The following is a 23,389-nucleotide window of genomic DNA, read 5'->3' as shown; positions in this document are numbered from 1 at the left end:
GACAAGAGGAGCAGGAACCCCTGTGAAGACAGGAGGAGAAGGAATCCCGGTGGAGACAGGAGGAGCAGTGTTCCCTGTGGAGACAGGAGGAGCAGGGATCCCTGTGGAGACAGGAGGTGCAGGGATCACTGTGGAGACAGGACGAGCAGGGATCCCTGTGGAGACAGGAGGAGCAGGAATCCCTGTGGAGACAGGAGGAGCAGTAATCCCTGTGGAGAGAGGAGGAGCAGGAATCCCTGTGGAGAGTTGAGGAGCAGGAATCCCTGTGGAGACAGATGGAGCAGGAATCCCAGCAGAGACAGGGGGAGCAGGAATCCCTGTGGAGACAGGAGGAGCAGGAATCCCGGCAGAGACAGGAGGAGCAGGAATCCCAGCAGAGACAGGAGGAGCAGGAATCCCAGCAGAGACAGGAGGAGCAGGAATCCCTGTGGAGACAGGAGGAGCAGGAATCCCTGTGGAGACAGGAGGAGCAGGAATCAAGGCAGAGACAGGAGGAGCAGGAATCCCGGTGGAGACAGGAGGAGCAGGAATCCCTATGGAGTCAGGAATCCCTGTGGAGACAGGAGGAGCAGGGATCCCTGTGGAGATTGGAGAAGCAGAGATCCCTGTGGAGACAGGAGGAGCAGCGATCCCTGTGGAGACAGGAGGAGCAGGGATTCCTGTGGAGACAGGAGGAGCAGGGATCTCTGTGGAGACAGGAGGAGCAGGAGTCCCAGTGGTGACAGGAGGAGCAGCGATCCCTGTGGAGACAGGAGGAGCAGGGATTCCTGTGGAGACAGGAGGAGCAGGGATCTCTGTGGAGACAGGAGGAGCAGGGATCCATGTGGAGACAGGAGGAGCAGGAACCCCGGTGGAGACAGGAGGAGTAGGAATCCCTGGGGAGACAGGAGGGGCAGGAATCTCTGTGGCGACATCATGAGCCGGAATCCCTGTGGAGACAGGAGGAGCAGGAATCCCAGTGGAGACAGGAGGAGCTGTGATCCCTGTGGAGTCAGGAGGAACAGAGATCCCTCTGGAGACAGGAGGAGAAGAAATCCCGGCAGTGTCTGGAGGAGCAGGAATCCCTGTAGAGACAGGAAGAGCAGGAATCCCGGTGTAGACAGGAGGAGCAGGAATCCCTGTGGAGACAGGAATCCCTGTGGAGACAGGAGTGGCAGGAATCCCTGTGGAGACAGGAGGAGCAGGAATCCCTGTGGAGACAAGAGGAGCAGGAATCCCTGTGGACAGAGGAAGAGCAGGAACCCCTGTGAAGACAGGAGGAGAAGGAATCCCGGTGGAGACAGGAGGAGCAGGGTTCCCTGTGGAGACAGGAGGAGCAGGAATCCCGGCAGAGACAGGAGGAGCAGGAATCCCAGCAGAGACAGGAGGAGCAGGAATCCCAGCAGAGACAGGAGGAGCAGGAATCCCAGCAGAGACAGGAGGAGCAGGAATCCCTGTGGAGACAGGAGGAGCAGGAATCCCTGTGGAGACAGGAGGAGCAGGAATCAAGGCAGAGACAGGAGGAGCAGGAATCCCGGTGGAGACAGGAGGAGCAGGAATCCCTATGGAGTCAGGAATCCCTGTGGAGACAGGAGGAGCAGGGATCCCTGTGGAGATTGGAGAAGCAGAGATCCCTGTGGAGACAGGAGGAGCAGCGATCCCTGTGGAGACAGGAGGAGCAGGGATTCCTGTGGAGACAGGAGGAGCAGGGATCTCTGTGGAGACAGGAGGAGCAGGAGTCCCAGTGGTGACAGGAGGAGCAGCGATCCCTGTGGAGACAGGAGGAGCAGGGATTCCTGTGGAGACAGGAGGAGCAGGGATCTCTGTGGAGACAGGAGGAGCAGGGATCCATGTGGAGACAGGAGGAGCAGGAACCCCGGTGGAGACAGGAGGAGTAGGAATCCCTGGGGAGACAGGAGGGGCAGGAATCTCTGTGGAGACATCATGAGCCGGAATCCCTGTGGAGACAGGAGGAGCAGGAATCCCAGCAGAGACAGGAGGAGCAGGAATCCCTGTGGAGACAGGAGGAGCAGGAATCCCTGTGGAGACAGGAGGAGCAGGAATCCCAGCAGAGACAGGAGGAGCAGGGATCCCTGTGGAGACAGGAGGAGCAGGAATCCCTGTGGAGACAGGAGGAGCAGGAACCCTGGTGGAGACAGGAGGAGCAGGGATCCCTCTGGAGACAGGAGGAGCAGGAATCCCAGCAGAGACAGGAGGAGCAGGGATCCCTGTGGAGACAGGAAGAGCAGGAATCCCTGTGGAGCAGGAGGAGCAGGGGTCCCTGTGGAGACAGGAGGAGCAGAGATCCCTGTGGAGCAGGAGGAGCAGGAATGCCTGTGGAGACAGGACGAGCAGGAATCCCTGTGGAGCAGGAGGAGCAGGGATCCCTTTGGAGACAGGAGGACCAGGAATTCCTGGGGAGACAGAAGGAGCAGGAATCCCTGATGAGGCAGGAGGATCAGGAATCTCTGTGGAGACAGGAGGAGCTGGAATCCCTGTGGAGACAGGAGGAGCTGGAATCCCTGTGGAGACAGGAGGAGCAGGAATTCCTGTGGAGACAGGAGGAGCAGGGATCTCTGTGGAGACAGGAGGAGCAGGGATCCATGTGGAGACAGGAGGAGCAGGAACCCCGGTGGAGACAGGAGGAGTAGGAATCCCTGGGGAGACAGGAGGGGCAGGAATCTCTGTGGAGACATCAGGAGCAGGAATCCCTGTGGAGACAGGAGGAGCAGGAATCCCTGTGGAGACAGGAGGAGCTGTGATCCCTGTGGAGACAAGACGAGCAGAGATCCCTCTGGAGACAGGAGGAGCAGAAATCCCGGCAGTGTCAGGAGGAGCAGGAATCCCTGTGGAGACAGGAAGAGCAGGAATCCCGGTGGAGACAGGAGGAACAGGAATCCCTGTGGAGACAGGAATCCCTGTGGAGACAGGAGTGGCAGGAATCCCTGTGGAGACAGGAGGAGCAGGAATCCCAGCAGAAACAGTAGGAGCAGGAATCCCAGCAGAGACAGGAGGAGCAGGAATCCCTGTGGAGACAGGAGGAGCAGGAATCCCTGTGGAGACAGGAGGAGCAGGAATCCTAGCAGAGTAAGGAGGAGCAGGAATCCCAGCAGAGACACGAGGAGCAAGAATCCCAGCAGAGACAGGAGGAGCAGGAATCCATATGGAGCAGGAGGAGCAGGAATCCCTGTGGAGAACGGAGGGGCAGGAATCCCAGCAGAGACATGAGGAGCATGAATCCCGGTGGAGGCAGGAGGAGCAGGAATCCATGTGGAGACAGGAGGAGCAGGGATCCATGTGGACACAGGAGGATCAGGAATCCCTGTGGAAACAGGAGGGGCAGGAATCCCTGTGGAGACAGGAGGAGCAGGAATCCCTGTGGAAACAGGAGGAGCAGGAATCCCTGTGGAGACAGGAGGAGCAGGAATCCCTGTTGAGACAGGAGGAGCAGGGATCCCTGGGAGGCAGGAGGAGCAGGGATCCCGGCAGAGACAGTAGGAGCAGGAATCCCTTTTGAGACAGGAGGAGCAGGAATCCCTGGGAGACAGGAGGAGTAGGAATCCCGGTGGAGACAGGAGGAGCAGGGATCCATCTGGAGACAGGAGGAGCAGGAATCCCTATGGAGACCGGAATCCCTGTGGAGACAGGAGGAGCAGGTATCCCTGTGGAGATTGGAGGAGCAGAGATCCCTCTGGAGACAGGAGGAGCAGGAATCCCGGCAGTGTCAGGAGGAGCAGGAATCCCTGTGGAGACAGGAAGAGCAGGAATCCCGGTGGAGACAGGAGGAGCAGGAATCCCTGTGGAGACAGGAATCCCTGTGGAGACAGGAGGTGCAGGAATCCTGTGGAGACAGGAGGAGCAGGAATCCCCGTGGAGACAAGAGGAGCAGGAACCCCTGTGAAGACAGGAGGAGAAGGAATCCCGGTGGAGACAGGAGGAGCAGTGTTCCCTGTGGAGACAGGAGGAGCAGGGATCCCTGTGGAGACAGGAGGTGCAGGGATCACTGTGGAGACAGGACGAGCAGGGACCCTGTGGAGACAGGAGGAGCAGGAATCCCTGTGGAGACAGGAGGAGCAGTAATCCCTGTGGAGAGAGGAGGAGCAGGAATCCCTGTGGAGAGTTGAGGAGCAGGAATCCCTGTGGAGACAGATGGAGCAGGAATCCCAGCAGAGACAGGGGGAGCAGGAATCCCTGTGGAGACAGGAGGAGCAGGAATCCCGGCAGAGACAGGAGGAGCAGGAATCCCAGCAGAGACAGGAGGAGCAGGAATCCCAGCAGAGACAGGAGGAGCAGGAATCCCTGTGGAGACAGGAGGAGCAGGAATCCCTGTGGAGACAGGAGGAGCAGGAATCAAGGCAGAGACAGGAGGAGCAGGAATCCCGGTGGAGACAGGAGGAGCAGGAATCCCTATGGAGTCAGGAATCCCTGTGGAGACAGGAGGAGCAGGGATCCCTGTGGAGATTGGAGAAGCAGAGATCCCTGTGGAGACAGGAGGAGCAGCGATCCCTGTGGAGACAGGAGGAGCAGGGATTCCTGTGGAGACAGGAGGAGCAGGGATCACTGTGGAGACAGGAGGAGCAGGAGTCCCAGTGGTGACAGGAGGAGCAGCGATCCCTGTGGAGACAGGAGGAGCAGGGATTCCTGTGGAGACAGGAGGAGCAGGGATCTCTGTGGAGACAGGAGGAGCAGGGATCCATGTGGAGACAGGAGGAGCAGGAACCCCGGTGGAGACAGGAGGAGTAGGAATCCCTGGGGAGACAGGAGGGGCAGGAATCTCTGTGGAGACATCATGAGCCGGAATCCCTGTGGAGACAGGAGGAGCAGGAATCCCAGTGGAGACAGGAGGAGCTGTGATCCCTGTGGAGTCAGGAGGAACAGAGATCCCTCTGGAGACAGGAGGAGAAGAAATCCCGGCAGTGTCTGGAGGAGCAGGAATCCCTGTGGAGACAGGAAGAGCAGGAATCCCGGTGTAGACAGGAGGAGCAGGAATCCCTGTGGAGACAGGAATCCCTGTGGAGACAGGAGTGGCAGGAATCCCTGTGGAGACAGGAGGAGCAGGAATCCCTGTGGAGACAAGAGGAGCAGGAATCCCTGTGGACAGAGGAAGAGCAGGAACCCCTGTGAAGACAGGAGGAGAAGGAATCCCGGTGGAGACAGGAGGAGCAGGGTTCCCTGTGGAGACAGGAGGAGCAGGAATCCCGGCAGAGACAGGAGGAGCAGGAATCCCAGCAGAGACAGGAGGAGCAGGAATCCCAGCAGAGACAGGAGGAGCAGGAATCCCAGCAGAGACAGGAGGAGCAGGAATCCCTGTGGAGACAGGAGGAGCAGGAATCCCTGTGGAGACAGGAGGAGCAGGAATCAAGGCAGAGACAGGAGGAGCAGGAATCCCGGTGGAGACAGGAGGAGCAGGAATCCCTATGGAGTCAGGAATCCCTGTGGAGACAGGAGGAGCAGGGATCCCTGTGGAGATTGGAGAAGCAGAGATCCCTGTGGAGACAGGAGGAGCAGCGATCCCTGTGGAGACAGGAGGAGCAGGGATTCCTGTGGAGACAGGAGGAGCAGGGATCTCTGTGGAGACAGGAGGAGCAGGAGTCCCAGTGGTGACAGGAGGAGCAGCGATCCCTGTGGAGACAGGAGGAGCAGGGATTCCTGTGGAGACAGGAGGAGCAGGGATCTCTGTGGAGACAGGAGGAGCAGGGATCCATGTGGAGACAGGAGGAGCAGGAACCCCGGTGGAGACAGGAGGAGTAGGAATCCCTGGGGAGACAGGAGGGGCAGGAATCTCTGTGGAGACATCATGAGCCGGAATCCCTGTGGAGACAGGAGGAGCAGGAATCCCAGTGGAGACAGGAGGAGCTGTGATCCCTGTGGAGTCAGGAGGAACAGAGATCCCTCTGGAGACAGGAGGAGAAGAAATCCCGGCAGTGTCTGGAGGAGCAGGAATCCCGGTGGAGACAGGAAGAGCAGGAATCCCGGTGGAGACAGAAGGAGCAGGAATCCCTGTGGAGACAGGAATCCCTGTGGAGACAGGAGTGGCAGGAATCCCTGTGGAGACAGGAGGAGCAGGAATCCCTGTGGAGACAAGAGGAGCAGGAATCCCTGTGGACAGAGGAAGAGCAGGAACCCCTGTGAAGACAGGAGGAGAAGGAATCCCGGTGGAGACAGGAGGAGCAGGGTTCCCTGTGGAGACAGGAGGAGCAGGGATCCCTGTGGAGACAGGAGGTGCAGGGATCACTGTGGAGACAGGACGAGCAGGGATCCCTGTGGAGACAGGAGGAGCTGGAATCCCTGTGGAGACAGGAGGAGCAGGAATCTCTGTGGAGACAGGAGGAGCAGGTATCCCTGTGGAGAGAGGAGGAGCAGGAATCCCTGTGGAGACAGATGGAGCAGGAATCCCTGTGGAAACAGGGGGAGCAGGAACCCCTGGGGAGCAGGAGGTGCAGGGGTCCCTATGGAGACAGGTGGAGCAGGAATCCCAGCAGAGACAGTAGGAGCAGGAATCCCAGCAGAGACAGGAGGAGCAGGAATCCCTGTGGAGACAGGAGGAGCAGGAATCCCTGTGGAGACAGGAGGAGCAGGAATCCCAGCAGAGACAGGAGGAGCAGGGATCCCTGTGGAGACAGGAGGAGCAGGAATCCCTGTGGAGACAGGAGGAGCAGGAACCCTGGTGGAGACAGGAGGAGCAGGGATCCCTCTGGAGACAGGAGGAGCAGGAATCCCTATGGAGACAGGAATCCCTGTGGAGAGACGAGGAGCAGGGATCCCTGTGGAGATTGGAGGAGCAGAGATCCCTGTGGAGACAGGAGGAGCAGGGAATACTGTGGAGACAGGAAGAGCAGGAATCCCTGTGGAGCAGGAGGAGCAGGGGTCCCTGTGGAGACTGGAAGAGCAGGAATCCCTGTGGAGACAGGAGGAGCAGAGATCCCTGTGGAACAGGAGGAGCAGGAAAGCCTGTGGAGACAGGACGAGCAGGAATCCCTGTGGAGCAGGAGGAGCAGGGATCCCTTTGGAGACAGGAGGAGCAGGGATCCCTGTGGAGACAGGAGGAGCAGGAGTCCCAGTGGTGACAGGAGGAGCAGCGATCCCTGTGGAGACAGGAGGAGCAGGGATCCCTGTGGAGACAGGAGGAGCAGGGATCCATGTGGAGACAGGAGGTGCAGGGACCCCTGGGGAGACAGGAGGGGCAGGAATCTCTGTGGAGACATCAGCAGCAGGAATCCCTGTGGAGACAGGAGGAGCAGGAATCCCTGTGGAGACAGGAGGACCTGTGATCCCTGTGGAGACAGGAGGAGCAGGAATCCCTGTGGAGACAGAAGGAACAGAAATCCCTGTGGAGACAGGAGGAGCAGGAATCCCGGTGGAGACAGGAGGAGCAGGGATCCCTGTGGAGACAGGAGGCGCAGGAATCCCTGTGGAGAGAGGAAGAACAGGAATCCCTGTGGAGACAGGCGGAGCAGGAATGCCTGTGGAGACAGGTGGAGCAGGAATCCCTGTGGAGAGATGAGGAGCAGGGATCCCTGTGGAGACAGGATGAGCAGGGATCCTTGTGGAGACGGGAGGAGCAGGGATCCCTGTGGAGACCGGAGGAGCAGGGATCCCTGTGGAGACAGGTGCAGCAGGGATCCCTGTGGAGACAGGGTGAGCAGGGATCACTATGGGGACAGGAGGAGCAGGAATCCCTGTGAAGACAGGGGCAGCAGGAATCCCGGAAGAGTCAGGAGGGGCAGGGATCCCTGTGGAGACAGGAGGAGCTGGAATCCCTGTGGAGACTGGAGGAGCATGTATCCCTGTGGAGAGAGGAGGAGCAGGGATCTCTGTGGAGACAGGAGGAGCAGGGATCCCTGTGGAGACCGGAGGAGAAGGGATCCCTGTGGAGAGAGGAGGAGCAGGGATCCCTGTGGAGACAGGTGGAGCAGGGATCCCTGTGGAGACAGGGTGAGCAGGGATCCCTGTGGGGACAGGAGGAGCAGGAATCCCTATGGAGACCGGAGGAGCAGGTATCCCTGTGGAGACAGGTGGAGCAGGCATATCTGTGGAGACAGGATGAGCAGGGATCCCTGTGGGACAGGAGGAGCAGAAATCCCTGTGGACGCAGGTGGAGGAGGAATCTCTGTGGAGACAGGAGGTGAGGGATCGCTGTGGAGCAGGAGGAGCAGGGATCCCTGTGGAGACAGGTGGAGCCGGAATCCTGTGGAGACAGGAGGAGCAGGGATCCCGGTGGAGACAGGAGGAGCAGGAATCCCTGTGGTGACAGGAGGAGCAGGAATCCCTGTGGAGGCAGTAGGAGCAGTAATCGCGGCAGAGACAGGAGAAGCAGGAATCCCTGTGGAGGCAGGAGGGGCAGGAATCCCGCAGAGACAGGAGGAGCATGAATCCCGGTGGAGACTGGAAGAGGAGCGATCCCTGTGGAGCAGGAAGAGCAGGTATCCCTATGGAGACAGGAGGAGCAGGAATCCTTGTGGAGCAGGAGGAGCAGGAAACCCTGTGGAGATAGGAGGAGCAAGGATCTCTGTGGAGCAGGAGGAGCAGGAATCCCTGTGGGGACAGGAGGAGCAGGAATCCCTATGGAGACCGGAGGATCAGGAATCCCTGTGGAGCAGGAAGAGCAGGTATCCCTATGGAGACAGGAGGAGCAGGAGTCCTTGTGGAGCAGGAGGATCAGGAAACCCTGTGGAGATTGGAGGAGCAAGGATCTCTGTGGAGCAGGAGGAGCAGGAATGCCTATGGAGACAGGAGGAGCTGGAATCTCTGTGGAGACAGGTGGAGCAGGAATCCCTGTGGAGAGAGGAGGAGCAGGAATCCCTGTGGAGAGTTGAGGAGCAGGAATCCCTGTGGAGACAGATGGAGCAGGAATCCCGGCAGAGACAGGAGGAGCAGGAATCCCTGTGGAGACAGGAGGAGCAGGAATCCCGGCAGAGACAGGAGGAGCAGGAATCCCTGTGGAGACAGGAGGAGCAGGAATCCCGGCAGAGACAGGAGGAGCAGGAATCCCAGCAGAGACAGGAGGAGCAGGAATCCCAGCAGAGACAGGAGGAGCACGAATCCCAGCAGAGACAGGAGGAGCAGGAATCCCTGTGGAGACAGGAGGAGCAGGAATCCCTGTGGAGACAGGAGGAGCAGGAATCAAGGCAGAGACAGGAGGAGCAGAAATCCCGGTGGAGACAGGAGGAGCAGGGATCCCTCTGGAGACAGGAGGAGCAGGAATCCCTATGGAGTCAGGAATCCCTGTGGAGGCAGGAGGAGCAGGGATCCCTGTGGAGATTGGAGAAGCAGAGATCCCTGTGGAGACAGGAGGAGCAGGGATCCCTGTGGAGACAGGAAGAGCAGGAATCCCTGTGGAGCAGGAGGAGCAAGGGTCCCTGTGGAGACTGGAAGAGCAGGAATCCCTGTGGAGACAGGAGGAGCAGAGATCCCTGTGGAGCAGGAGGAGCAGGAATGCCTGTGGAGACAGGACGAGCAGGAATCCCTGTGGAGCAGGAGGAGCAGGGATCCCTTTGGAGACAGGAGGGGCAGGATTTCCTGGGGAGACAGAAGGAGCAGGAATCCCTGATGAGACAGGAGGAGCAGAAATCTCTGTGGAGACAGGAGGAGCTGGAATCGCTGTGGTGACAGGAGGAGCAGCGATCCCTGTGGAGACAGGAGGAGCAGGGATCTCTGTGGAGACAGGAGGAGCAGGGATCCATGTGGAGACAGGAGGAGCAGGAACCCCGGTGGAGACAGAAGGAGTAGGAATCCCTGGGAAGACAGGAGGGGCAGGAATCTCTGTGGAGACATCAGGAGCAGGAATCCCTGTGGAGACAGGAGGAGCAGGAATCCCTGTGGAGACAGGAGGAGCTGTGATCCCTGTGGAGTCAGGAGGAGCAGAGATCCCTCTGGAGACAGGAGGAGAAGAAATCCCGGCAGTGTCAGGAGGAGCAGGAATCTCTGTGGAGACAGGAATCCCTGTGGAGACAGGAAGAGCAGGAACCCCTGTGAAGACAGGAGGAGAAGGAATCCCTGTGGAGACAGGAGGAGCAGGGATCCCTGTGGAGACAGGAGGTGCAGGGATCACTGTGGAGACAGGACGAGCAGGGATCCCTGTGGAGACAGGAGGAGCTGGAATCCCTGTGGAGACAGGAGGAGCAGGAATCTCTGTGGAGAGAGGAGGAGCAGGTATCCCTGTGGAGACAGGAGGAGCAGGAATCCCTGTGGAGACAGATGGAGCAGGAATCCCTGTGGAAACAGGGGGAGCAGGAACCCCTGGGGAGCAGGAGGTGCAGGGGTCCCTATGGAGACAGGTGGAGCAGGAATCCCAGCAGAGACAGTAGGAGCAGGAATCCCAGCAGAGACAGGAGGAGCAGGAATCCCTGTGGAGACAGGAGGAGCAGGAATCCCTGTGGAGACAGGAGGAGCAGGAATCCCAGCAGGGACAGGAGGTGCAGGAATCCCAGCAGAGACAGGAGGAGCAGGAATCCCAGCAGAGACAGGAGGAGCAGGAATCCCTGTGGAGACAGGAGGAGCAGGAATCCCTGTGGAGGCAGGAGGAGCAGGAATCCTGGTGGAGACAGGAGGAGCAGGGATCCCTCTGGAGACAGGAGGAGCAGGAATCCCTCTGGAGACAGGAATCCCTGTGGAGAGACGAGGAGCAGGGATCCCTGTGGAGATTGGAGGATCAGAGATCCCTGTGGAGCAGGAGGAGCAGGGGTCCCTGTGGAGACTGGAAGAGCAGGAATCCCTGTGGAGACAGGAGGAGCAGAGATCCCTGTGGAACAGGAGGAGCAGGAAAGCCTGTGGAGACAGGACGAGCAGGAATCCCTGTGGAGCAGGAGGAGCAGGGATCCCTTTGGAGACAGGAGGAGCAGGGATCCCTGTGGAGACAGGAGGAGCAGGAGTCCCAGTGGTGACAGGAGGAGCAGCGATCCCTGTGGAGACAGGAGGAGCAGGGATCCCTGTGGAGACAGGAGGAGCAGGGATCCATGTGGAGACAGGAGGTGCAGGGACCCCTGGGGAGACAGGAGGGGCAGGAATCTCTGTGGAGACATCAGCAGCAGGAATCCCTGTGGAGACAGGAGGAGCAGGAATCCCTGTGGAGACAGGAGGACCTGTGATCCCTGTGGAGACAGGAGGAGCAGGAATCCCTGTGGAGACAGAAGGAACAGAAATCCCTGTGGAGACAGGAGGAGCAGGAATCCCGGTGGAGACAGGAGGAGCAGGGATCCCTGTGGAGACAGGAGGCGCAGGAATCCCTGTGGAGAGAGGAAGAACAGGAATCCCTGTGGAGACAGGCGGAGCAGGAATGCCTGTGGAGACAGGTGGAGCAGGAATCCCTGTGGAGAGATGAGGAGCAGGGATCCCTGTGGAGACAGGATGAGCAGGGATCCTTGTGGAGACGGGAGGAGCAGGGATCCCTGTGGAGACCGGAGGAGCAGGGATCCCTGTGGAGACAGGTGCAGCAGGGATCCCTGTGGAGACAGGGTGAGCAGGGATCACTATGGGGACAGGAGGAGCAGGAATCCCTGTGAAGACAGGGGCAGCAGGAATCCCGGAAGAGTCAGGAGGGGCAGGGATCCCTGTGGAGACAGGAGGAGCAGGAATCCCTGTGGAGACTGGAGGAGCATGTATCACTGTGGAGAGAGGAGGAGCAGACATCTCTGTGGAGACAGGAGGAGCAGGGATCCCTGTGGAGACCGGAGGAGAAGGGATCCCTGTGGAGAGAGGAGGAGCAGGGATCCCTGTGGAGACAGGTGGAGCAGGGATCCCTGTGGAGACAGGGTGAGCAGGGATCCCTGTGGGGACAGGAGGAGCAGGAATCCCTTTGGAGACCGGAGGAGCAGGTATCCCTGTGGAGACAGGTGGAGCAGGCATATCTGTGGAGACAGGATGAGCAGGGATCCCTGTGGGACAGGAGGAGCAGAAATCCCTGTGGACGCAGGTGGAGGAGGAATCTCTGTGGAGACAGGAGGTGAGGGATCGCTGTGGAGCAGGAGGAGCAGGGATCCCTGTGGAGACAGGTGGAGCCGGAATCCTGTGGAGACAGGAGGAGCAGGGATCCCGGTGGAGACAGGAGGAGCAGGAATCCCTGTGGTGACAGGAGGAGCAGGAATCCCTGTGGAGGCAGTAGGAGCAGTAATCGCGGCAGAGACAGGAGAAGCAGGAATCCCTGTGGAGGCAGGAGGGGCAGGAATCCCGCAGAGACAGGAGGAGCATGAATCCCGGTGGAGACTGGAAGAGGAGCGATCCCTGTGGAGCAGGAAGAGCAGGTATCCCTATGGAGACAGGAGGAGCAGGAATCCTTGTGGAGCAGGAGGAGCAGGAAACCCTGTGGAGATAGGAGGAGCAAGGATCTCTGTGGAGCAGGAGGAGCAGGAATCCCTGTGGGGACAGGAGGAGCAGGAATCCCGATGGAGACCGGAGGATCAGGAATCCCTGTGGAGCAGGAAGAGCAGGTATCCCTATGGAGACAGGAGGAGCAGGAGTCCTTGTGGAGCAGGAGGATCAGGAAACCCTGTGGAGATTGGAGGAGCAAGGATCTCTGTGGAGCAGGAGGAGCAGGAATGCCTATGGAGACAGGAGGAGCTGGAATCTCTGTGGAGACAGGTGGAGCAGGAATCCCTGTGGAGAGAGGAGGAGCAGGAATCCCTGTGGAGAGTTGAGGAGCAGGAATCCCTGTGGAGACAGATGGAGCAGGAATCCCGGCAGAGACAGGAGGAGCAGGAATCCCTGTGGAGACAGGAGGAGCAGGAATCCCGGCAGAGACAGGAGGAGCAGGAATCCCTGTGGAGACAGGAGGAGCAGGAATCCCGGCAGAGACAGGAGGAGCAGGAATCCCAGCAGAGACAGGAGGAGCAGGAATCCCAGCAGAGACAGGAGGAGCAGGAATCCCAGCAGAGACAGGAGGAGCAGGAATTCCTGTGGAGACAGGAGGAGCAGGAATCCCTGTGGAGACAGGAGGAGCAGGAATCAAGGCAGAGACAGGAGGAGCAGAAATCCCGGTGGAGACAGGAGGAGCAGGGATCCCTCTGGAGACAGGAGGAGCAGGAATCCCTATGGAGTCAGGAATCCCTGTGGAGGCAGGAGGAGCAGGGATCCCTGTGGAGATTGGAGAAGCAGAGATCCCTGTGGAGACAGGAGGAGCAGGGATCCCTGTGGAGACAGGAAGAGCAGGAATCCCTGTGGAGCAGGAGGAGCAAGGGTCCCTGTGGAGACTGGAAGAGCAGGAATCCCTGTGGAGACAGGAGGAGCAGAGATCCCTGTGGAGCAGGAGGAGCAGGAATGCCTGTGGAGACAGGACGAGCAGGAATCCCTGTGGAGCAGGAGGAGCAGGGATCCCTTTGGAGACAGGAGGGGCAGGATTTCCTGGGGAGACAGAAGGAGCAGGAATCCCTGATGAGACAGGAGGAGCAGAAATCTCTGTGGAGACAGGAGGAGCTGGAATCGCTGTGGTGACAGGAGGAGCAGCGATCCCTGTGGAGACAGGAGGAGCAGGGATCTCTGTGGAGACAGGAGGAGCAGGGATCCATGTGGAGACAGGAGGAGCAGGAACCCCGGTGGAGACAGAAGGAGTAGGAATCCCTGGGAAGACAGGAGGGGCAGGAATCTCTGTGGAGACATCAGGAGCAGGAATCCCTGTGGAGACAGGAGGAGCAGGAATCCCTGTGGAGACAGGAGGAGCTGTGATCCCTGTGGAGTCAGGAGGAGCAGAGATCCCTCTGGAGACAGGAGGAGAAGAAATCCCGGCAGTGTCAGGAGGAGCAGGAATCTCTGTGGAGACAGGAATCCCTGTGGAGACAGGAAGAGCAGGAACCCCTATGAAGACAGGAGGAGAAGGAATCCCTGTGGAGACAGGAGGAGCAGGGATCCCTGTGGAGACAGGAGGTGCAGGGATCACTGTGGAGACAGGACGAGCAGGGATCCCTGTGGAGACAGGAGGAGCTGGAATCCCTGTGGAGACAGGAGGAGCAGGAATCTCTGTGGAGAGAGGAGGAGCAGGTATCCCTGTGGAGAGAGGAGGAGCAGGAATCCCTGTGGAGACAGATGGAGCAGGAATCCCTGTGGAAACAGGGGGAGCAGGAACCCCTGGGGAGCAGGAGGTGCAGGGGTCCCTATGGAGACAGGTGGAGCAGGAATCCCAGCAGAGACAGTAGGAGCAGGAATCCCAGCAGAGACAGGAGGAGCAGGAATCCCTGTGGAGACAGGAGGAGCAGGAATCCCTGTGGAGACAGGAGGAGCAGGAATCCCAGCAGGGACAGGAGGTGCAGGAATCCCAGCAGAGACAGGAGGAGCAGGAATCCCAGCAGAGACAGGAGGAGCAGGAATCCCTGTGGAGACAGGAGGAGCAGGAATCCCTGTGGAGGCAGGAGGAGCAGGAATCCTGGTGGAGACAGGAGGAGCAGGGATCCCTCTGGAGACAGGAGGAGCAGGAATCCCTCTGGAGACAGGAATCCCTGTGGAGAGACGAGGAGCAGGGATCCCTGTGGAGATTGGAGGATCAGAGATCCCTGTGGAGCAGGAGGAGCAGGGGTCCCTGTGCAGACTGGAAGAGCAGGAATCCCTGTGGAGACAGGAGGAGCAGAGATCCCTGTGGAACAGGAGGAGCAGGAAAGCCTGTGGAGACAGGACGAGCAGGAATCCCTGTGGAGCAGGAGGAGCAGGGATCCCTTTGGAGACAGGAGGAGCAGGGATCCCTGTGGAGACAGGAGGAGCAGGAGTCCCAGTGGTGACAGGAGGAGCAGCGATCCCTGTGGAGACAGGAGGAGCAGGGATCTCTGTGGAGACAGGAGGAGCAGGGATCCATGTGGAGACAGGAGGTGCAGGGACCCCTGGGGAGACAGGAGGGGCAGGAATCTCTGTGGAGACATCAGGAGCAGGAATCCCTGTGGAGACAGGAGGAGCAGGAATCCCTGTGGAGCCAGGAGGAGCTGTGATCCCTGTGGAGACAGGAGGAGCAGGAATCCCTGTGGAGACAGGAGGAGCAGGAATCCCTGTGGAGAGAGGAGGAGCTGGAATCCCTGTGGAGACAGGAGGAGCAGGAATCACTGTGGAGACAGGAGGAGCTGGAATCCCTGTGGAGATAGGAGGAGCAGGAATCCCGGTGGAGACAGAGGGAGCAGGAATCCTTGTGGAGACAGGGTGAGCAAGGATCCCTGTGGAGAGAGGAGGAGCAGGAATCCCGGTGGAGACAGGAGGAGCCGGAATCCCTGTGGAGACAAGAGGAGCAGGAATCCCTGTGGAGACAGGAGGAGCAGGAATCCCTGTGGAGAGAGGAGGAGACGGAATCCCTGTGGAGACAGGATGAGCAGGGATTCTTGTGGAGACAGGTGGAGCAGGGATCCCTGTGGAGACAGGGTGAGCAGGGATCCCTGTGGAGAGAGGAGGAGCGGGAATCCCTGTGGAGGCATGTGGAGGAGGAATCCCTGTGGAGACAGGAGGAGCAGGGATCCCTGTGGAGCAGGAGAAGCAGGGATCCCTGTGGAGACAGGTGGAGCAGGAATCCCTCTGGAGACAGGAGGAGCAGGGATCCCGGTGGAGACAGGAGGAGCAGGAATCCCTGTGGAGAATGGAGGAGCAGGAATCCCTTTGGAGCAGGAGGAGCATGAATCCCTGTGGAGCAGGAATCCCTATGGAGACAGGAGGAGCAGGCATCTCTGTGGAGCAGGAGGAGCAGGAATCCCTGTGGAGATAGGAGGAGCAGGGATCTCTGTGGAGCAGGAGGAGCAGGGATCCCTGTGGAGACAGGAGGAGCAGGGATCCCTGTGGAGACAGGAGGAGCAGGAATCCCGGCAGCGTCAGTAGGGGCAGGGATCCCTGTGGAGACAGGAGGAGCAGAGATCCCTATGGAGACAGGAGGAGCAGGGATGCTTTTGGAGACAATGGTAACTCTACAGTAAGAACTAGGAAGCAAGTGTCGATTTCTTCGGCTCCAAGTTTATTGCAGTAATCACTTATCCTACACAAAACAGTGCCACCTGCATCCCCTTTATCCTCTATGTAGCCACCTGGAGGGGCGTCATTCTCCGCCGGCGGGAGTCTCCGTTTTGCTGGCGCCCGGGGGTTTCCCGACGGCGTGGGGCTGCCCCACAATGGGAAACCCCATTGACCGGCCGGTGTTACGGAGACTCCCGCCGGCCGGTCGGGGCAGAAATGTGGCGGGGCGGGTAGGAGAATTTCGCCCCAGATGTGGAATATCTTTTAATGTTGGTGTTTTGATGAATGTAGGAAATGTTTGTATGCATTGTATTATATGCCGTTGCAGTAATGTTATTAAAAGAACTTGGGTTCAGGGATCCAGATTATGGGCTGGATTCTTCCGCCGCAAGATCGGCATGGGTGAGACGTGGACAATGGTAAAGTCATTGACCTTGGGCTGGATTCTCCGGTCACCGGGCGGGCGCGGCCACAGAATCCCACCACATATGCCTGCTAAAGCTGTGATTAAGGGGTTAACAGCTAGGCAGGCTGTGGTGTCACTCATTGGAGGGGCTGGGCCTGTTTTAGTTTCATTTTCAGCCCTAACCTGTGTCTGTTGATTTTATTTTTATTTTTAAAGAGTACTATTCTGGTTTCTGAGGACAGGAGGTGTGTGTCTCAGACTGGCTTGGGAAAGCTTCTCTCCCAAGGACTTGGTGAATGAATCCGTAAGCCACTGTTAACTGCAGTAATAAGTAACATTTGACTGTGTGTGTGGATTTTGCTGAATTGAACTTTTAGAAGTCGATGGGAAAGTAAACACATGGACCTTTTTTTGTAAGAACTGTTTCGCTGTTAACTGAAAAGCTGTTTTTACCTTGGATGTTAATGGGGTTAGTCCTGTGTTATTAATAACGTTTGTTTTAATATAAATGATCCACAGTTGTCAGTGGAATCGCTCGTGGAGCGAAGTATCCTTTCCTCGCCGTTTTACAAAATTGAAAAATTGTTGGCACCTCGCCTGTTTTCCTGAAATAAATTTGGGTCTGGTCCGGGCACCATAACAGCACGCCATTGCACACCAGCAGACACATGTGGTGAAATTCTCCACCAACGGCGCGATGTCCGCCGACTGGCGCCAAAAACGGCACCAATCAGACGGGCATCGCGCCGGCCCAAAGGTGCGGAATGCTCCGCATCTTTGGCGGCCTAGCCCCAACATTGAGGGGCTAGGCCGACGCCGGAGGGATTTCCGCCCCGCCAGCTGGCGGAAATGGCGTTTGTTGCCCCGCCAGCTGGCGCGGAAATGCGGCGCATGCGCGGGAGCGTCAGCGGCCGCTGACAGTTTCCCGCACATGCGCAGTGGGGAGAGTCTCTTCCGCCTCCGCCATGGTGGAGGCCGTGGCGGAGGCGGAAGGGAAAGAGTGCCCCCACGGCACAGGCCTCCCCGCGGATCGGTGGGCCCCGATCGCGGGCCAGGCCACCGTGGGGGCACCCCCCGGGGTCAGATCGCCCCGCCCACGCCGCCTGGTCCCGCCGGTAAATACCAGGTTTGATTTACGCCGGCGGGACAGGCAATTTCTGGGCGGGACTTCGGCCCATAAGGGCCGGAGAATTGAGCGGGGGGTCCCGCCAACCGGCGTGGCCCGATTCCCGCCCCCGCCGAATCTCCGGTACCGGAGACTTCGGTGGGGGCGGGGGCGGGATTCACGGCGGCCAACGGCCATTCTCCGACCCGGCGGGGGGTCGGAGAATGACGCCCATGGTCCTTGACATAGGGTAGACTCTGTTCCAGTGGCAATGGAGTCTCGATGACTGAGGATCTCCTCACTGCTGTAGCCTTCATCTGCCATTGTAGCTTTGATACCGTATGAGTATCTTCCCCTTAATCCGTCGCTGTGGACTTGTTTTGGATTGCACTTTGTCTGGTTCCCCCTCTATGACCATACTGTCATGGGTGACCCTGTCAGGAATTTAAGGCTCCCGACGGCATTGCTCTCGGGATCAATGAAATGTTTAAGCCTCTCCACACGGAACACCATTGCCACAGCCCATGCAGCTGCGCACACCGCTAACAGCCGACTTTGAACTTAGTGCCACGGGTCATATAGGTCCCCCCCCCCCCAGGGCACACCCCTGGGTGCCCTCTGGCCCCAGCCGATCCATCAGCTGTATGGGGATGCTCAAGCGCAACCAGTGCCATCTTGTTGGCTGGACGAGTGTGTGTGGGGAATGTAATGTGTATATGCGGCTACAGCCTTTCAGCCCCCCCGAGTGTCAATCACGGACCCGGCGAATCCTGGATCGGTTTTCATTGGAATTGTTTGTGTTCCAGTGAGGGGCTATCAGTGGCGCGGGTGAAACTCCCGGCTCCCGTGTCGGAAACGGCCGGAGAATGGCCGGGTCCCAAGCTGCGCATGCACACGGCGATGACCTGCAGTGGTTGCACCATACAACATGGCGCCGGCTGTGTGTGGACCGACTGTCAAATACTACCCCACAGGCCACCCCCCCCCAGTCTCCCCAGCCCTCGCGGAGGCCCCCCCCCCAGCCAGCGGCACTGAACCCAGCCGAGTGTGGCGCCAGTGGACACAGTCCGCAGCCACCACGCCGGGTCCCCAACCATTCAGACCACACGTCAAACCCGTGGTCGGGAACTTGGCCCATCTGGGGGCGGAGCATCATGGGAGAGCCTGTCAATGACACGCCAACGCCGTTGCAACAGTGTGCGCCGCACAACGCGATGAAGACATTTTGGAAGGAGCGGATACTCGATAACCGGTGTCAAACCGGCAACGCCCCCAATTTGGGCATCGGAAGGGGTTCTCTGCCCAATCTCCGATTACGATATCAGCGTTGGGCAACGGAGAATCCAGCCCCAGGTCTTTAATCAAGGGAGCACAGGGCAGCACGGTGGTGCAGTGATTAGCACTGCTGCCTCTTGGCGCTGAGGTCCCAGGTTCGATCCCCGGCTCTGGGGCACTGTCCATGTGGAGTTTGCACATTCTCCCCGTGTTTGCGTGGGTTTCGCCCCCCACAACCCAAATATGTGTAAGATAGGTGGATTGGCCATACTAAAATTGCCCCTTAATTAGAAAAAATGAATTTGGTGCTCTAAATTCATTTTTTTTAAATCATGGGAACACAATAATCTCCAATTTCCCCTGCGCCTCCCATGCACAAAGCATTCTGCCTTACATATATATATATTGCTCTTTTTCATCATCACCAGGTTGATATCCCGAAATTCCTTGCCTAACACTATCATGGGAACTTATTCACCACAAGGACTGCAGCAGTCCAAATAATCCGAGCAACACCACTGAATTGTTACTGTCAGCTCCAGTTGCCGCTGCACCAATTTCATTCTCATCTGCGAATTAGCAGAAGAAATGTATTTGCATGGTATCAGGGATGAGGGTTATTTTGAGAGACTGGAGGAACTGCGTGTTTTCTTTCGAGTAGAAAAGATTTAAGAGGAGTTTTGGTTGAGATGTTCAACACTGTGAATTTTTTTTTATACAGTAAAAATAAACTATTTCCAGTGGCAGGAAGGTGATTTAAGGCGATTGACAGAAGAACCAGAGGCAACAAGAGGAAATATTTTTTAATAGAGCGAGTTGTGATCTGGGATGCACTGTTTGAAAGGAAGGTGAAGGCAGTTTAAATCGATGGAATTAGATATATAGTTGAAGGGAAAATATTTGAGGGGCTCTAACAATAGGAGAGCAGAACAAATTGGATAGCTCTACCATAGAGCTAACAGAGGCATAATGGTCCGAACGGCCTCCCTTTTTGGAATATTATTCTATGACTTTATGACCAAATATAAATCACCGTCCATATTTCTTATTTGTTGATTTTTTTCTTCACTAATTCAAAATCGTGACTGTTCTATTGTGCATTTCTAGATTTCAATTCTCAGAGTGTACGAACGTAAAGCGGTGAGCGGGGAAGGAATTAACAAAATTACATGCAGCTTCCAGCTCGCCTGGTGCAATCTGGCAATTTACTAATTTAATGGTTGGTTGCTTTAAGCTAAAGGCAAGGTACAAATAAGACAATCACTGTTACCAAGGGGATCTGGAGAGGTGGATAAAAATTGTTCGCATAATTTAACTCACAAGGTAAATTAGGGATTTCAGCAAATTAGAATAAACGACAGTCCAATGTGCATTAAACCGATACATAATTGTGGTGCAATCAACTAATGTATAGTTCTCAGTCCTCGTGTTTACCTCAGCGGATGCAACATGTTCGCTGCCGACACATTGGGGCTTATCTTCCCAGCAGAGCATTTCTCCCCTGGGAAAATTCAAGGGCTTCAGAACTTGTTCATAAATGCTTAATGCATATTTGTACAAGTGAACGTGTTCATTTTATGTCATTGTGATTTATTCTTAACATCTAAACTGATCTAAACTTATCCCAATAACAATGCTCCCTTAGTTTAAGGTGAACGTTCCCCTGCCCCATTCCAACCCCACCCACCACCCTCATCACCTCCCAGGGCAACTTACAGCCTCCGAAACATGTTAGCAGTCCATAAAGCCCAAACATCTCAGTCCTATTTGGCTGGAAGTAATTTTTATTTGGCTGGTTTGTCTTGTTCCTTGTCTTTCATGGGATGTGGGCATCGCTGGCAAGTCCAGCATTTGTTGCCCATCCAAAATTGCCCTTGTGAATGTGGTGACGGACAGCCTTCTTGAACCACTGCAGTTCATCTGGCGTGGGTACACCTGCAGTGCTGTTAGGGAGAGAGTTACAGGACTTCGACCCAGCGACAGTGAAGGAACGGCGACCAAAGTTCTAAGTCAGGACGGCGTGTGATTTGGAGAGGAACTTGAAGGTAGCGGTGTTCCCATATATTTGCTGCCCTCATCCTTCCAGGTGGTAGAGATGGTGAGTTTGGAAGGTGCTGTCGAAGGAGGCTTAGCAAGTTGCTGCAGTGCATCCTGTGCATATTGCTGCCACTCTACCTGGGTGGTGAGGGAGTGAATGTTTAAGGCTGTTTTGAAGGTTGGGAAAGGCTGCTCTTATTCCTCCAATGAAGTAACAGCATCAGATCAGAAGACCATGATTAGTTAATGCCAGACACTTGCAACATCTGTGAATTCATATGGAAATGAACTTAAACTTTAGCTGCAGACACCAAGACACCCGACAAAAACAGGGTGGCATGGTAGCAGAGTGGTTAGCACTGTTGTTTCACAGTGGCAGGATCCCAGGTTCAATTCCCGGCTTGGGTCACTGTCTGTGCGGAGTCTGCACGTTCTCCCCGTGTCTGTGTGGGTTTCCTCCGGGTGCTCCGGTTTCCTCTCAGAAGTCCCGAAAGACGTGCTTGTTAGGTGAATTGCACATTCTGAGTTCTCCCTCTGTGTACCCGAACAGGCGCCAGAGTGTGGTGACAAGGGGATTTTCACAGTAACTTCATTGCAGTGTTAATATAAGCCTACTTGTGACACTAATAAAGATTATTATTATCTTACCTCTGAAGGCACGAAGTTCCGGGTTGAAGTCCCACTTCAGGACCTGAGCACAGGAATTATGGCTGACACTCTCGTGCAGGACTGAGGGATTGCTGCAATGTCAGAGGTCCTTCAGATGAGACGTTAAACCTGAACCCTATTTGACCTCTCAGATGGACATGAAAGATTTTGTGACACTATTCAGAAGAAGAGTCGGGGAGATATCCCTGGTGTCCTGGCCAATATTTATCCCCCAATCAACATGACAAAAGCAGATCATTTAGTCATCACCAAATTGCTGTGTGTGGGAGCTTGCTGTGTCCAAATTGGCTGTCATGTTTCATATATTGGAACAGTGATTAGACTTCAAAAGATTTTCATGAGCTACAAACCACTTTGAGATGTCACAGATCCCAGAATCACAGAATAATGCAGCAAAGAAAAGGCTCTTCGGCCCATCAGGTCTGCACCGACGCGTGAAAAACACACCGACCTCCTACCTAATCCCATTTGCCAGCACTTGGCCCATAGCCTTGAATGTTATGATGTGCCCCTGGGTACATTTTAAAGGATATGAGGCAACCCACCCCTACCACCCTCCCAGGCAGTGCATTCCAGACTGTCACCACCCTCTGGCTAAAAAGGATTTTCCTCAAATCCCCCAAAATCTCCTGCCCTTCACCTTGAACTTGTGTCTCCTCATAACTGACCTTCAACTCAGGGGAACAGCAGCTCCCTATCCATCCTGTCCATGCCCCTCATAATCCTGTCCACCTCGATCAGGTCGCCCCTCAATCTTCTCTCATATCCAATGATGTTCAATTTCCCTTACTGACCAAAAGGATAGTTGGGTTACAGGAATAGGGCAGGGCATTGGGTCGAGGTAAAGTGCTCTTTCGGAGGGTCGGTGCAAACTCGACGGGCCGAATGGCACTGTAGGGATTCTATGATTCTCAGGATAAGCAGATGACTCCATTATTTCGAAGTCAGTGCTTGCAGCAATGGGATGTCTTAAGGCTGATGCTTTTTTCAGGCATGCCCAATAGGGATAAATGCCCACAGAGAGCAGGGGTTGGGAAACCACAGACCCTCAACCCCAGATTTTCATACTTGCTGGCCAGGGAATTACTTTAGTAAATCAGATTGGTGGATATTTGGTTTTGATTTCACAAATCCAAGCATTTATTAAATATTCCTTCCTTAAACCAGTGGCGGAACTTATCAGCGTAGGGAATTGACACTTGAGGCAGAATCTGAACATAAAGAACATGCTCAAAGCAGAGAGGGACAGGAGTACGTTGGAAACCTGTTTGTGATTGAGGGCTCTGATGTGACCCTTTAACTCAGCCACAACATTAGCATCTCAATTCTGAGTTTGCTGACCAATTAAGAGAGAGCAAGCAGGATGATGAACCATATATATCAAAAGACGATTTTCTTGTTTAAAGGATTCTGACATGTGTCAGTATCTAGACATTGATTCCCAAGAGGGTGCAGAGGAGACTTACCAGGATGCTGCCTGGACTGGAGGGCATGCCTTATGAAGACAGGTTGAGGGAGCTAGGGCTTTTCTCACTGGAGCGAAGAAGGAAGAGAAGTGACTTGATAGAGGTGTACAAGGTGATGAGAGGCATGGATAGAGTGGATAGCCAGAGACTTTTCCCCAGGGCAAAAATGGCTGTCGCGAGGGGACATCATTTTAAGGTGATTGGAGGAAGATATAGGGGAGATGCCAGAGGTAGGTTCTTTACACAGACAGAGGTGGTTGTGTGGAATGCACTGCCAGCAGAGGTGGTGGAGTCAGAGTCATTGGGGACATTTAAGCGACTCTTGGACAGGCACATGGACAGCGGTAAATTTAAGGGGTGTAGGTTAGATTGATCTTAGATTAGGATAAATGGTCGGCACAACAGCGTGGGCCGAAGGGCCTGTACTGTGCTGTACTGTTCTATGTTCTATGTAAGACTTTATAAATCAAAGGAATGGAGATGAGATCTGGAAAGGCAGCCCCACTCTGTGTCTCTAATTCTTACCCAGAGCTCCTTATGCGGGATCTG

The sequence above is a fragment of the Scyliorhinus torazame genome, chromosome 12 (assembly GCF_047496885.1).
Source record: "Scyliorhinus torazame isolate Kashiwa2021f chromosome 12, sScyTor2.1, whole genome shotgun sequence".
NCBI lineage: Eukaryota > Metazoa > Chordata > Chondrichthyes > Carcharhiniformes > Scyliorhinidae > Scyliorhinus > Scyliorhinus torazame.
The sequence above is the reverse complement of the archived record's forward strand: the minus strand, read 5'-3'. Positions refer to the sequence as shown.